Genomic DNA, 14,389 nt, shown 5'->3' on the forward strand with positions numbered 1-14,389 from the left:
GGCATCATTGGGGGCACTTTTTACTGGCACATTATTAGGTTGCACTATGGGGTCACTTCTTACTGGCACATTATTGGGGGGAACTATGGGGGCACTTCTTGCCAACACATTATTGGTGGGCACTATAGGGGCATCTACTGAGGGCGAAGCTACAAAGAAGTGGTATGTTATATGGAGGGCTCTGTACAGTAGTATTTTATACTGGGACACATTATAGTGGGTACTATGGGGAAGGGGGAGAGAAATACTATGGGGTAATCTACGGGGGGGCACTAAGAAGGGGTATTTTATGCTTGCAAATTATGGGGGACACTGAGGGGCATCTACTGGGGCACTATATATGGGGCATTTTATACTGGTACATTATGGGGGCACTAGGAGGAAGGGGGAGAGGAGCACTATGCAGCATTTACTGGGGGCACTATATAGGGGTATTTTATACTGGTACATTATGGGGGCACTATGGGGACATTAGCTCAACTGGGGGTATTTTTGCACTGTCTAATATAAGGAGAATTATTACTACTGGGGGGGGCATTATGGTGGGCTTTATTACTCCCCCATGGTATGACCCCCTAGTAGCAGCACCAGCCTCTCCCTGCTCTGCTATCCCTCTGCCCCTTCTCCAAATCCTTATTATGAAATCTTTCTCATTAGGATAAAACCCATCAGCTCCGCCGAGCCCCCGGCCAAAGTGTGGAAGTGGTGTCCGAGATCCCCAAGGGCCGAGCCAAGTAACTGTAAGTTTTCACGTAAAATATATTTATGTTATACACATACAGCATCCACTGTGCCCCACAATATACAGTTTCTTCTGTATAAACGTCCACAAATTAAATCTCCAGACTGATTGATGAACCAGATGTGTGGGCCAGCCACGATTAAACCTATTATTGTTTTTATTGATGACAGTACTCCCTGAGTGTTAGGTGTGGGGTGACCAGGCGGTATATGAAGGGGCAATACTGGTATTATATGGACAGCAGATATGGCATCCTCTGGGCAGTACTGTCTATGGTCAATTCATCCTTCAGAAGCTCCCTGACTGCCACCTGCTTGGCTATCAGTGAGTGACAACCCTGAGTGTTAGGTGTGGGGTGAGTCACGGATAGCCAAGCAGCAGGCAGTGAAGTGCCATGAGAGCCAGGCCAAGCAGGTGGCAGTCAGGGTGCTGGTGAAGGATGACCATAGACAGTACTGCCCAGAGGATGCCATCTCTGCTGTCCATATACCAGGCAGTATTGCCCCTTCAATCATATACCGCCTGCCCGCCTGCCCGCCTGGTCAGGGTGACCTGGCAGGCGGTAATACTGGTGGTAGGCCTGGTATTCTGCAGACCATCTGCTTGTAAGTTACATATGACAAAAGCCTGGAAGCGTTCAGGTACAGAACACAACATTTCATTTGTTGGCGACAAAATGCAAATTAACATATTGCTGAGACTATAGCAAAGGGTGCAAAAATAATATAGAATTAATAGACATTCAAGTGAAATAAGAAGAATTGGTCTTTCCTTTTGTGGTGGCTTCCTATTTTAAAGTTTAGTCCCTGTACACAAACGGGGTTCCGTTCCACCCTCTTATATCTGCAGTTAGGCTTCATACACGTGCCCGTTTCAATGTCAATAAAATTATGCCCCCCCCTGGAAAAATTTCTGCGGACGCCCATGCTTCCATTAGTGTTGCTAGGAACAGATGCAGAAAAGGCCTTCGACAGGGTAGATTGGAGCTATATGAAACAGGTGTTACTAAACTTTGGCTTCCCACAACCTTTTATAGATGCCATTTTTATCATGTACTCACGACCCACGGCCATACTACGTATAAACCAATCTCTAACTGCCCCTTTTCAGATAAAGAATGGTACCCGTCAGGGATGCCCCCTTTCACCGATCTTATTTGTGCTCTCATTAGAACCCCTCTTAGCCTCGATGACACGGCTGAGGATGGGGAAAACCCTCAGCCGTGCGATGCCAGAAGATGGATGGTCGATGCAAGGCCAGGACAGGAATCAGGGAGCAGGTCACCTCCTATCAATCCCTAATTCTGACCCTGTCTCCTAGCCGTATGAGCCGACCCTGATGGTGGGAGGGCTCATACTCCGGAACCTAATATTCTTACTCGCCCTCAGGGTGGCCCTGGACTAGGAGAAGGGTAAGACTACCTGTTCCTCCAGGATACGGACGAACAGGAGTCTCACTGGCCAAGCTATAAAGAAAGGGGAAACATAAACAGACATATGGCAATGACAGGTAAGTGAAACAAGAACCACACCTACCTGCCACAGACACACAGCCTGGAACCCATGTGCAAGTGCTACTGTCCACAACAACACAAGGGACACAGCACACACCACACATCACACGGGAACCCAGGAAACCATAAGCTGCAATAAATAAAGAGACCAAACACACACCTTCATAACACCATGTAACATAGGCTATGACCACAAGGGTGGCCCCCACTGGCAGATGGTATATCACAGGAGGATGACTCCAGCTAGCCATGGCTGAAGTACCCCCCAGACTACTGATCTAAACTGAGGCTTTATAGCCCCTGTAGCCACACCCACACACAGACACACCCAGTGCACACATACTAGGAAGGAAGTTAACCCTTCCAACACAAAGCAAGGGAAGACGGCCACTTAAAGGGGAAGTACACACATAAACACAGACTTCACCTGTTGCTGCGGGCAACGGCATGCGTGGCAACCATGTCCTGGGGATCAGCCAGAAGGCCGAGACACTGCCACCACATGCATACAACACCAAACGTAGTCACGGGCAACCAAGTGAAGGAAAACGTCACTAAGCACACCATAGGCCGTGACACTCGATCAGAGTTCACCCAGACATCAACGGGTTTGATGACGGAAAATATATACACAGCTCAGCTGCCTTCGCAGATGACATTCTACTAATAATATCTGATCCAGCCTCAGCATTTCCTGCGTTACAATCTTTCCTTCAAGAATACGGTGCTATCTCTAATTTCAAAATAAACGCCTCTAAATCAGAAGCCCTAGACTTCTATATAGACACAAAAGAACTAAACCTCTTACCACAATACCATTGGCCAAAATCGCACATTACGTATTTAGGACTTAAACTTAGCTCTACATGGAGTGAACTATTCTCTCTTAACTATGCTCCTATCCCACAGAAGTTCAAACGAACACTAGAATCCTGGTCTCTCTCTTTTTTATCATGGATGGGACGGAAAAATCTCATTAAAGCAATACTACTCCCCAAACTATTATATCTATTTCAAACTCTCCCAATCCCACTCCCAGCTCAATTCTTTACAAATATTAGGAGAATAATAAGCAACTATCTCTGGCGAGACGGCAGACCTAGACAAAGTCACAACCTCCTGGTTCAGCACAAACGGAGGGGTGGTATATCTTTACCAGACTGGAAACAATATTATGAGGCAGTACACTTGTCCAGAGTAATATACTGGCTACGTAAAGACACCAACAAACTATGGATTCCACTTGAGGAACACTTAGCGAAATACCCATTGAATTCCCTCATATGGGAAAAAGACCAAATACATCGTAAATCTCCTGCCTACCTTACACAAAACGCTATCACTCAAACCTCACTGAAGATTTGGCGCACATATGCAGAAAATATTAGCCCAAACCTCTCTCCTCTAATGTCGATAGCTGATATCCCAGAACTATACCAGAAGAAAACACCAGAAACCACCATCAATATACAAGATACGAAATCCATTTTACTATACTCATTTCTAAACACTGACACATTGGATGACCCCATGACAGATTCCACCTTCCATTTTTTACAAAAGGCACACATACGTTCGTTAATAATGCCTTACTTATCTCAAAGTATTACACCTAGAGATCTCACAGATTTCGAAAAATTGATAGCTTCAAAGAACATCCCTAAACATATACTCTCAAATCTCTACGGAATTTTACAAATGATTAAATCACCAGTAGTCAGGGGATATATTTCAGAATGGGGTAAGGATTTTGGGACCACTTGGACCCCACTAGAGGTTAAACAAATATACAGTAAATCTCACGGTATATCCCGATGCACCTGTCTCCAAGAAAATTCATTTAAACTAATTTCCAGATGGTACCACACTCCAATGAGGCTTAAACAGATGAACTGTCTCAGCTCTGATTTATGTTGGAAGTGTCATCAGTCGCAAGGCTCCTATTTTCACATGTAGTGGTCCTGTCCCGTGCTAACACCCTATTGGTCGGAAGTGATAAAATTAACCAAGAGAATTTGCTCTTTAGACAAAGATCCCTCCCCTATCGCTATTTTACTAAATATTAGATTAGGAGACATACCGCACACAAAACGGATATTATTCCAACATCTCACGGCAGCTGCGAAATCTGTAATCCCGTTGCATTGGAATCAGCAATGTCCTCCCAGTATATCTCAATGGCTACAAAAGGTCAACTACATATTCCTCATGGAGGAATTCTCGTCTTGGGAGTTACAATCACACACAAAGTTCCAATCTATATGGAAAGATTGGGTTACTTTCCGCTCTACTTCATATGCCCTACAACAATTAACTGAGGAACCTCAAGAAACAACAGACTAACTAGCTTTAGATATCTGTTCACTTTGAGCCCCCTACCCTCCTTTCCTTCCCCCTTCCCTCTCCCCCCCTCCATAACTATCCTTACCCCACCTTTCCATCCATAATATCTTATAACATTTTGGTACAACATGACGAATATATATATATGTGCATTGTCAATACATCTGGAAATATGGTTTCTTTATTATTCATGCCAAATGTATTTTCTAATCAAAAATGTACCACTTGTCCAATTTTCTGCATTCTTTAAAAGAAAAAAATCAATAAAAAGAGAATTGAAAAGAAAAAGAAAAGCAAGCCTTATAAAAAGGAGATCAGGTCTCTGCCCCATTAGCAATTTTGCTCCCAGGATGTCAGGCTCGGCACCAGGTTCCCCCTACCAGCGGCGGCCATACAGGCGATCTATCACCTCCTCACCCAGAGATAAGTAAGAGGTCCTTTGGACCGTTGTGCTACCTATGCTTTAACTATCTAACACATTGAGATATATTTCCTTGGGTTGCTAATAGGAGCAGTGTTCATCTGAGGCATATTCTGTAACAGAATTAATGGTGATAATCAGATCTGCTTTTTTAGTCCTATGGATGGGGAGTGGTGATATCTGCATATAAGAACGGTTCACGGTATATGACATCGTTATCTGCATATAAGTATGGTTCACGTTATATTACATCGTTATCCTTATATATATGTGTTTTCTAGACACGGTTCACATTATATGACATCGTTAATCTTATACACTGCGTGCAGAATTATTAGGCAAATGAGTATTTTGACCACATCATCCTCTTTATGCATGTTGTCTTACTCCAAGCTGTATAGGCTCGAAAGCCTACTACCAATTAAGCATATTAGGTGATGTGCATCTCTGTAATGAGAAGGGGTGTGGTCTAATGACATCAACACCCTATATTAGGTGTGCATAATTATTAGGCAACTTCCTTTCCTTTGGCAAAATGGGTCAAAAGAAGGACTTGACAGGCTCAGAAAAGTCAAAAATAGTAGGATATCTTGCAGAGGGATGCAGCACTCTTAAAATTGCAAAGCTTCTGAAGCGTGATCATCGAACAATCAAGCGTTTCATTCAAAATAGTCAACAGGGTCGCAAGAAGCGTGTGGAAAAACCAAGGCGCAAAATAACTGCCCATGAACTGAGAAAAGTCAAGCGTGCAGCTGCCAAGATGCCACTTGCCACCAGTTTGGCCATATTTTAGAGCTGCAACATCACTGGAGTGCCCAAAAGCACAAGGTGTGCAATACTCAGAGACATGGCCAAGGTAAGAAAGGCTGAAAGACGACCACCACTGAACAAGACACACAAGCTGAAACGTCAAGACTGGGCCAAGAAATATCTCAAGACTGATTTTTCTAAGGTTTTATGGACTGATGAAATGAGAGTGAGTCTTGATGGGCCAGATGGATGGGCCCGTGGCTGGATTGGTAAAGGGTAGTGTTGAGCGAACAGTTCGAGCATAGTTCGGGTCCGTACCGAATTTTGGGGTGTTCGTGACACGGACCCGAACCCGAACTTTTTCGTAAAAGTTCGGGTTCGGGTTCGTCGTTCGGCATGTATTTTGGCGCATTTTGAAAGGCTGCAAAGCAGCCAATCAACATGCATCATACTACTTGCCCTAAGATGCCATCGCAGCCATGCCTACTATTGGCAAGGCTGTGATTGGCCAAGTGCAGCATGTGACTCAGCCTCTTTATAAGCTTGTGCGCACGTCGGGACGTGCTCACTCCCGATGTGAATAGAACAGGGATAGACGCAGCTGATGCTAGGGCGAGAATAGGCAGGGATAATTGAATAACTGGAAGCAAATTTCTCTCCTCCACCTGTGATTCATCTGAACAACTGCAGCTGAGCTGCTTTTTTGATAGGGATTGGCTATTTTTAGAGTGGCCAGAGTGATTTTTCCATCCACATGTACCTGGGCTGACCGCCGGCCGCCATTTTGCGACTTGTAGTGCTGCAGCAGAAGCTGCCACAGTGTGCATTCCAAAGCTCCAAACAAGTCAGACATCTACACCTGGGATTCAGACCAATAGCGATTTAGCAGCACAGTCCAAGGCTATTTTTTTTAAAGGTTGTGCAGACCATTTTGTGGCACATGTTACTGGGCTGATAGGCGGCGGCCATCTTGGGACTAGTGCTGCAGCACAATCTCTCCCAACGTCCATTAATTACTTGTAATAGTGGTCTGTGCCATAGAAATCCTACTTCAGGGACTTGGGTGTGCTTGTGTCACCCCTACTAATACCAGTCCACCTGTAATCCATACAGTGAAAAGCCATAAAGTATTCCAGTGAGGGAATTTTTTTTTTATTTAAAAAAGGCCAAGTTAGTTTATCTGGCGTTCAATATACTAGATACAGTTAGGCCTGCGTTTCATACATCTGGAATTAGCAAACTAATGTGCTGGGGTTGGGAAAACATATATGTACCCATACTAGAATCTGTCAAAGAAAGCGGTACTCACATATAACAGTCATTCCATCTGTAATCCATACAGTCAAAAGACTGAAAGTATTCCAGTGAGGGAATTTTTATTTTATTTAAAAAAGGCCAAGTTAGTTTATCTGGCGTTCAATATACTAGATACAGTTAGGCCTGCGTTTCATACATCTGGAATTAGCAAACTAATGTGCTGGGGTTGGGAAAACATATATGTACCCATACTAGAATCTGTCAAAGAAAGCGGTACTCACATATAACAGTCATTCCATCTGTAATCCATACAGTCAAAAGACTGAAAGTATTCCAGTGAGGGAATTTTTTTTTTATTTAAAAAAGGCCAAGTTAGTTTATCTGGCGTTCAATATACTAGATACAGTTAGGCCTGCGTTTCATACATCTGGAATTAGCAAACTAATGTGCTGGGGTTGGGAAAACATATATGTACCCATACTAGAATCTGTCAAAGAAAGCGGTACTCACATATAACAGTCATTCCATCTGTAATCCATACAGTCAAAAGACTGAAAGTATTCCAGTGAGGGAATTTTTTTTATTTAAAAAAGGCCAAGTTAGTTTATCTGGCGTTCAATATACTAGATACAGTTAGGCCTGCGTTTCATACATCTGGAATTAGCAAACTAATGTGCTGGGGTTGGGAAAACATATATGTACCCATACTAGAATCTGTCAAAGAAAGCGGTACTCACATATAACAGTCATTCCATCTGTAATCCATACAGTCAAAAGACTGAAAGTATTCCAGTGAGGGAATTTTTTTTATTTAAAAAAGACCAAGTTAGTTTATCTGGCGTTCAATATACTAGATACAGTTAGGCCTGCGTTTCATACATCTGGAATTAGCAAACTAATGTGCTGGGGTTGGGAAAACATATATGTACCCATACTAGAATCTGTCAAAGAAAGCGGTACTCACATATAACAGTCATTCCATCTGTAATCCATACAGTCAAAAGACTGAAAGTATTCCAGTGAGGGAATTTTTATTTTATTTAAAAAAGGCCAAGTTAGTTTATCTGGCGTTCAATATACTAGATACAGTTAGGCCTGCGTTTCATACATCTGGAATTAGCAAACTAATGTGCTGGGGTTGGGAAAACATATATGTACCCATACTAGAATCTGTCAAAGAAAGCGGTACTCACATATAACAGTCATTCCATCTGTAATCCATACAGTCAAAAGACTGAAAGTATTCCAGTGAGGGAATTTTTTTTATTTAAAAAAGGCCAAGTTAGTTTATCTGGCGTTCAATATACTAGATACAGTTAGGCCTGCGTTTCATACATCTGGAATTAGCAAACTAATGTGCTGGGGTTGGGAAAACATATATGTACCCATACTAGAATCTGTCAAAGAAAGATGTACTCACATATAACAGTCATTCCATCTGTAATCCATACAGTCAAAAGACTGAAAGTATTCCAGTGAGGGAATTTTTTTTTTATTTAAAAAAGGCCAAGTTAGTTTATCTGGCGTTCAATATACTAGATACAGTTAGGCCTGCGTTTCATACATCTGGAATTAGCAAACTAATGTGCTGGGGTTGGGAAAACATATATGTACCCATACTAGAATCTGTCAAAGAAAGCGGTACTCACATATAACAGTCATTCCATCTGTAATCCATACAGTCAAAAGACTGAAAGTATTCCAGTGAGGGAATTTTTTTTATTTAAAAAAGGCCAAGTTAGTTTATCTGGCGTTCAATATACTAGATACAGTTAGGCCTGCGTTTCATACATCTGGAATTAGCAAACTAATGTGCTGGGGTTGGGAAAACATATATGTACCCATACTAGAATCTGTCAAAGAAAGCGGTACTCACATATAACAGTCATTCCATCTGTAATCCATACAGTCAAAAGACTGAAAGTATTCCAGTGAGGGGATTTTGCTTATAAAAAATAATATATTTCATTGTGGTGCGAGTTGAATCGCAACAATGAAGAAAAATACTATTAAGGGACGAGGACGCGGTCGTGGTGGTGTCCGTGGAGCCTCTGTTGCTGGTAGAGGACGTGGCCGTTCGGCCCCAGGCGCACACAGTAGGGAACGAACTCCCTCAACTAGCCGGCAGAATGTACCGCAATATCTCGTGGGGCCCAATGACGCTCTTAGGATGGTAAGGCCTGAGCAGGTACAGGCATTAATCGATTGGGTGGCCGACAGTGCTTCCAGCACGTTCACCACATGGTCTTCCACCCAGTCTTCTGCGGAAAGCGCACAGGTGGCACCTGAAAACCAAGCCCATCAGTCTGTCACATCACCCCCAAGCATATCAGGGAAACGGTCTGAGCCACAAGTTATGCAGCAGTCTCTTCTTCTGTTTGAAGACTCTGCTTCCAGGGTTTCCCAGGGGCGTCCACCTAGCCCTTCCCCAGTGGAGGAAGACATACCATGCACTGACGCACAACCACTTATGTCTCCAGATGAAGAGGACATGGGAATACCACCACAGCAGAGTCACCGACTCTCTGATGATGACGAAACACAGGTGCCCACTGCCGCGTCTTTTTGCAGTGTGCAGACTGAACAGGAGGAGGTCAGGGAGGGAGACTGGGTGGAAGACGATGCAGAGGACGATGAGGTCTTAGACCCCACATGGACTGAAGGTCGTGGCGATGACTTTCACAGTTCAGAGGAAGAGGTAGTGGTTAGACCGAGACAACAGCGAAGCCAAAGAGGGAGCAGGGGGCCAAAGCAGACGAGCCGCCGCCCCCAGAGTTCGCCTGCTACTGGACATCGCCAACAGGGACCCAGCCCCACAAAGGCAGCTTCAAAGAGTTCCCTGGCATGGCACTTCTTTAAACAATGTCCTACCGACAAGACCCGAGTGACTTGCACGCTCTGCCATCAGAGCCTGAGGCGAGGCATTAACGTTCTGAACCTCAGCACAACCTGCATGACCAGGCATCTACATGCAAAGCATGAACTGCAGTGGGGTACACACCTTAAAAACCAGGCACTCGCTGAGGCTCCCCCTGCTCCCTCTACCGCTGCTGCCTCGGCTTCCGCCTCGAGAGGAATGTTGCCACCTGCCGAGCAGCAAACAGAGGATGTGCCACCGACACCACCACCACCGCCACCGTCAACTAGCGTCTCCACTATATCACACAGCAGCGTTCAGCTCTCAATATCTCAAACCTTAGAGAGGAAGCGCAAATTCCCCCCGAGTCACCCTCGAGCCCTTGGCCTGAACGCCAGCATTTCTAAACTGCTGGCCTTTGAAATGCTGTCATTCCGGCTGGTGGACACAGACAGCTTCAAACAGCTGATGGCCATGGCTGTCCCGCAGTATGTGGTTCCCAGCTGCCACTACTTCTCCAAGACAGCCGTGCCTTCCCTGCACATGCAAGTGTCCGATAAAATCAAGTGTGCACTGCGCAACGCCATTTGTGGCAAGGTCCACCTAACCACAGATACGTGGACCAGTAAGCACGGCCAGGGACGCTATATCTCACTAACTGCACACTGGATGAATGTAGTGGCGGCTGGGCCCCCGGCGGACAGTTCCTTGGCGCACGTCCTTCCGCCCCCTAGGATCGCAGGGCATCATTCTCTGCCTCCTGTAGCCTCCTCCTCCTACTCGGCTTCCTCCTCCACTGCTTCCACCAGCTCATCCGGTCAGCCACACACCTTCACCACCAACTTCAGCACAGCCCGGGGTAAACGTCAGCAGGCCATTCTGAAACTCATATGTTTGGGGGACAGGCCCCACACCGCACAGGAGTTGTGGCGGGGTATTGAACAACAGACCGACGAGTGGTTTCTGCCGGTGGGCCTCAAGCCAGGCCTGGTGGTATGCGATAATGGGCGAAATCTCGTGGCAGCTCTGGGACTAGCCGGTTTGACGCACATCCCTTGCCTGGCGCATGTGCTGAACTTGGTGGTGCAGAGGTTCATTCACCACTACCCCAACATTTCAGAGCTGCTGCATAAAGTGCGGGCCGTCTGTGCGCGCTTCCGCCGTTCACATCCTGCCGCTGCTCGCCTGTCTGCGCTACAGCGGAACTTCGGCCTTCCCGCTCACCGCCTCATATGCGACGTGCCCACCCGGTGGAACTCCACCTTGCACATGCTGGAGAGACTGTGCGAGCAGCAGCAGGCCATAGTGGAGTTTCAGCTGCAGCACGCTCGCGTCAGTCGTACTGCCGAACAGCACCACTTCACCACCAATGATTGGGCCTCCATGCGAGACCTGTGTGCCCTGCTGCGCTGTTTCGAGTACTCCACCAACATGGCCAGTGGCGATGACACTGTTATCAGCGTTACAATACCACTTCTATGTCTCCTTGAGAAAACACTTAGGGCAATGATGTTAGAGGAGGTGGCCCAGGTGGAGGAGGAGGAGGAGGATGAGGGCTCGTTTCTAACACTTTCAGGCCAGTCTGTTCGAAGTGGCTCAGAGGGAGGTTTGTTTAAGCAGCAGAGGACAGGTTCACAAGTCGCCAGCCAAGGCACTGTACTGGAGGACGAGGAGGAGGAGGAGGTGGAGGGGGACGAGGATGACGCAAGTTCACAGCGGGGTGGCAGCCCAGGCCCATCACTGGTGCGTGGCTGGGGGGATACGGTGGACGATGACGATACGCCTCCCACAGAGGACAGCTTGTCCTTACCCATGGGTAGCCTGGCCCACATGAGCGAATATATGCTCCAATGCCTGCGCAACGACAGCAGAGTTGCCCACGTTTTAACGTGTGCAGACTACTGGGTGGCCACCCTGCTGGATCCCCGGTATAAAGACAATGTGCCCACTTTAATTCCTGAACTGGAGCGCGACCGTAAGATGCGCGAGTACAAGCGCACGCTGATAGAGGCGCTCTTGAGAGCATTCCCACATGTCACAGGGGAACAGGTGGAAGGTGAAGGCAGAGGAGTGGCAAGAGGTCGCCAACGCAGCTGTGTCACGGCCAGCTCATCTGAGGGCAGGGTTAGCATGGCAGAAATTTGGAAAAGTTTTGTCTCCACGCCACAGCTATCTGCACCGACACCTGATACGGAACGTGTTAGCAGGAGGCAGCATTTCACTAACATGGTTGAACAGTATGTCTGCACACCCCTCCACATCCTGACGGATGGTTCGGCCCCATTCAACTACTGGGTTTCGAAATTGTCCACGTGGCCAGAGTTAGCATGTTATGCCTTGGAGGTGCTTTCCTGCCCGGCGGCCAGCGTTTTATCTGAACGCGTATTCAGCACGGCAGGGGGCGTCATTACTGACAAGCGCAGCCGCCTGTCCACAGCCAACGTGGACAAGCTGACCTTCATAAAGATGAACCAGGCATGGATCCCACAGGACCTGTCCCTCCCTTGTGCAGAGTAGTCCTTATTAACTGCCTAAAACATGTCTTGTTGTGCTACGGGCCACTTCTTTATTTGATCCAAATTTTATGAAACCCACAGTTGAATGAAACTCTTCTCTGTCTGGGCGCCGGGGCCTAACCAGATGAAAGTGGCCGGTTAAACTAACGGGTGACATGAAGCCATAACCTCTGCCATGCTACCTCTGTCTTCTGTCTGGGTGCTGAGGCCTAAGTCAAATAAAGCGGTCTTCTGCTGTGCTGGGGGATATGAAGCTAATCTCTGACCTCTCTCCTCTGTCTGGGTCCAAAGGCCTAAATCACTGAAAGAGGCCTTCTCCTGTGGTGTGTGATATGATGCCAGAATATGTGCTGTGGGGCCTCTCTCCTCTTCCTGGGTGCAGGGGTCAAATAAACTAAATTGTGGCCTACTCCTGTGGTGGTTGATATGATGCCTGATTCTCTGATGTGGAACCTCTCTCCTCTGTTTGGGTGAAGGGGTCAAAGTAACTAAATGGTGGCTTCTCCTGTGGTGGCTGATATGATGCCAGAATATGTGCTGTGGTGCCTCTCTCCTCTTCCTGGGTGCGGGGGTCAAAGTAACTCAATGGTGGCTTCTCCTGTGGTGGCTGATATGATGCCAGAATATGTGCTGTGGTGCCTCTCTCCTCTTCCTGGGTGCGGGGGTCAAAGTAACTCAATGGTGGCTTCTCCTGTGGTGGCTGATATGATGCCAGAATATGTGCTGTGGTGCCTCTCTCCTCTTCCTGGGTGCAGGGGTCAAAGTAACTAAATGGTGGCTTCTCCTGTGGTGGTTGATATGATGCCTGATTCTCTGCTGTGAAACCTCTCTCCTCCATCTGGGTGTAGGGGTCAAAGTCTTTCAAAGTCGCCTTCTCCTGTGCTGATTGATATAAAGCTGATGGTTGTGCCATCTGACATGGTTGCCAGGGTCTGATTCAATGGGGGCCTACTCCTGTGGTGGGTGATCTAAATGCCTGATTCTCTGCTGTGAAACCTCTCTCCTCCGTCTGGGTGTAGGGGTCAAAGTCTTTCAAAGTCGCCTTCTCCTGTGCTGATTGATATGAAGCTGATGGTTGTGCCATCTGACATGGTTGCCGGGGTCCCATTAAATTGGGGCCTACTCCTGTGGTGGGTGATCTAAATGCCTGATTCTCTGCTTTGAAACCTCTCTCCTCCGTCCGGGTGTAGGGGTCAAAGTCTGTCAAAGTCGCCTTCTCCTGTGCTGATTGATATAAAGCTTATGCTTGTGCCATCTGACATGGTTGCCGGGGTCTGATTCAATGGTGGCCTACTCCTGTGGTGGGTGATCTAAATGCCTGATTCTCTGCTGTGTAACCTCTCTCCTCCGTCTGGGTGTAGGGGTCAAAGTAACTAAATGGTGGCCTACTCCTGTGGTGGGTGATATGATGCCTGGTTCTCTGCTGTGGGACCTCTCTCCTTTGTCTGGGTGCTGTGGTCAAAATAATAGTAAGTGACCTTCTCCATTGGTGGGTGACTTGAAGCCTGATTCTATGCTATGGGACCTCACTCCAATTAATATTGTTTAATTTTTATTTATTTTATGTTAACTCATCATTTCCCTATCTACATTTGTTTGCAGTGGATTTAACTACATTTTGCTGCCTTTTGCAGCCCTCTAGCCCTTTCCGGGTGTGTTTTACAGCCTTTTTAGTGCCCAAAAGTTCGGGTCCCCATTGACTTCTATGGGGTTCGGGTTCGGGATGAAGTTCGGGTCGAGTTCGGATCCCGAACCCGAACATTTTTCGAAAGTTCGGCCGAACTCGTCGAACCCGAACATCCAGGTGTTCGCTCAACTCTAGTAAAGGGCAGAGAGCTCCAGTCCGACTCAGACGCCAGCAAGGTGGAGGTGGAGTACTGGTTTGGGCTGGTATCATCAAAGATGAGCTTGTGGGGCCTTTTCGGGTTGAGGATGGAGTCAAGCTCAACTCCCAGTCCTACTGCCAGTTTCTGGAAGACACCTTCTTCAA

The sequence above is a fragment of the Bufo bufo genome, chromosome 1 (assembly GCF_905171765.1).
Source record: "Bufo bufo chromosome 1, aBufBuf1.1, whole genome shotgun sequence".
NCBI lineage: Eukaryota > Metazoa > Chordata > Amphibia > Anura > Bufonidae > Bufo > Bufo bufo.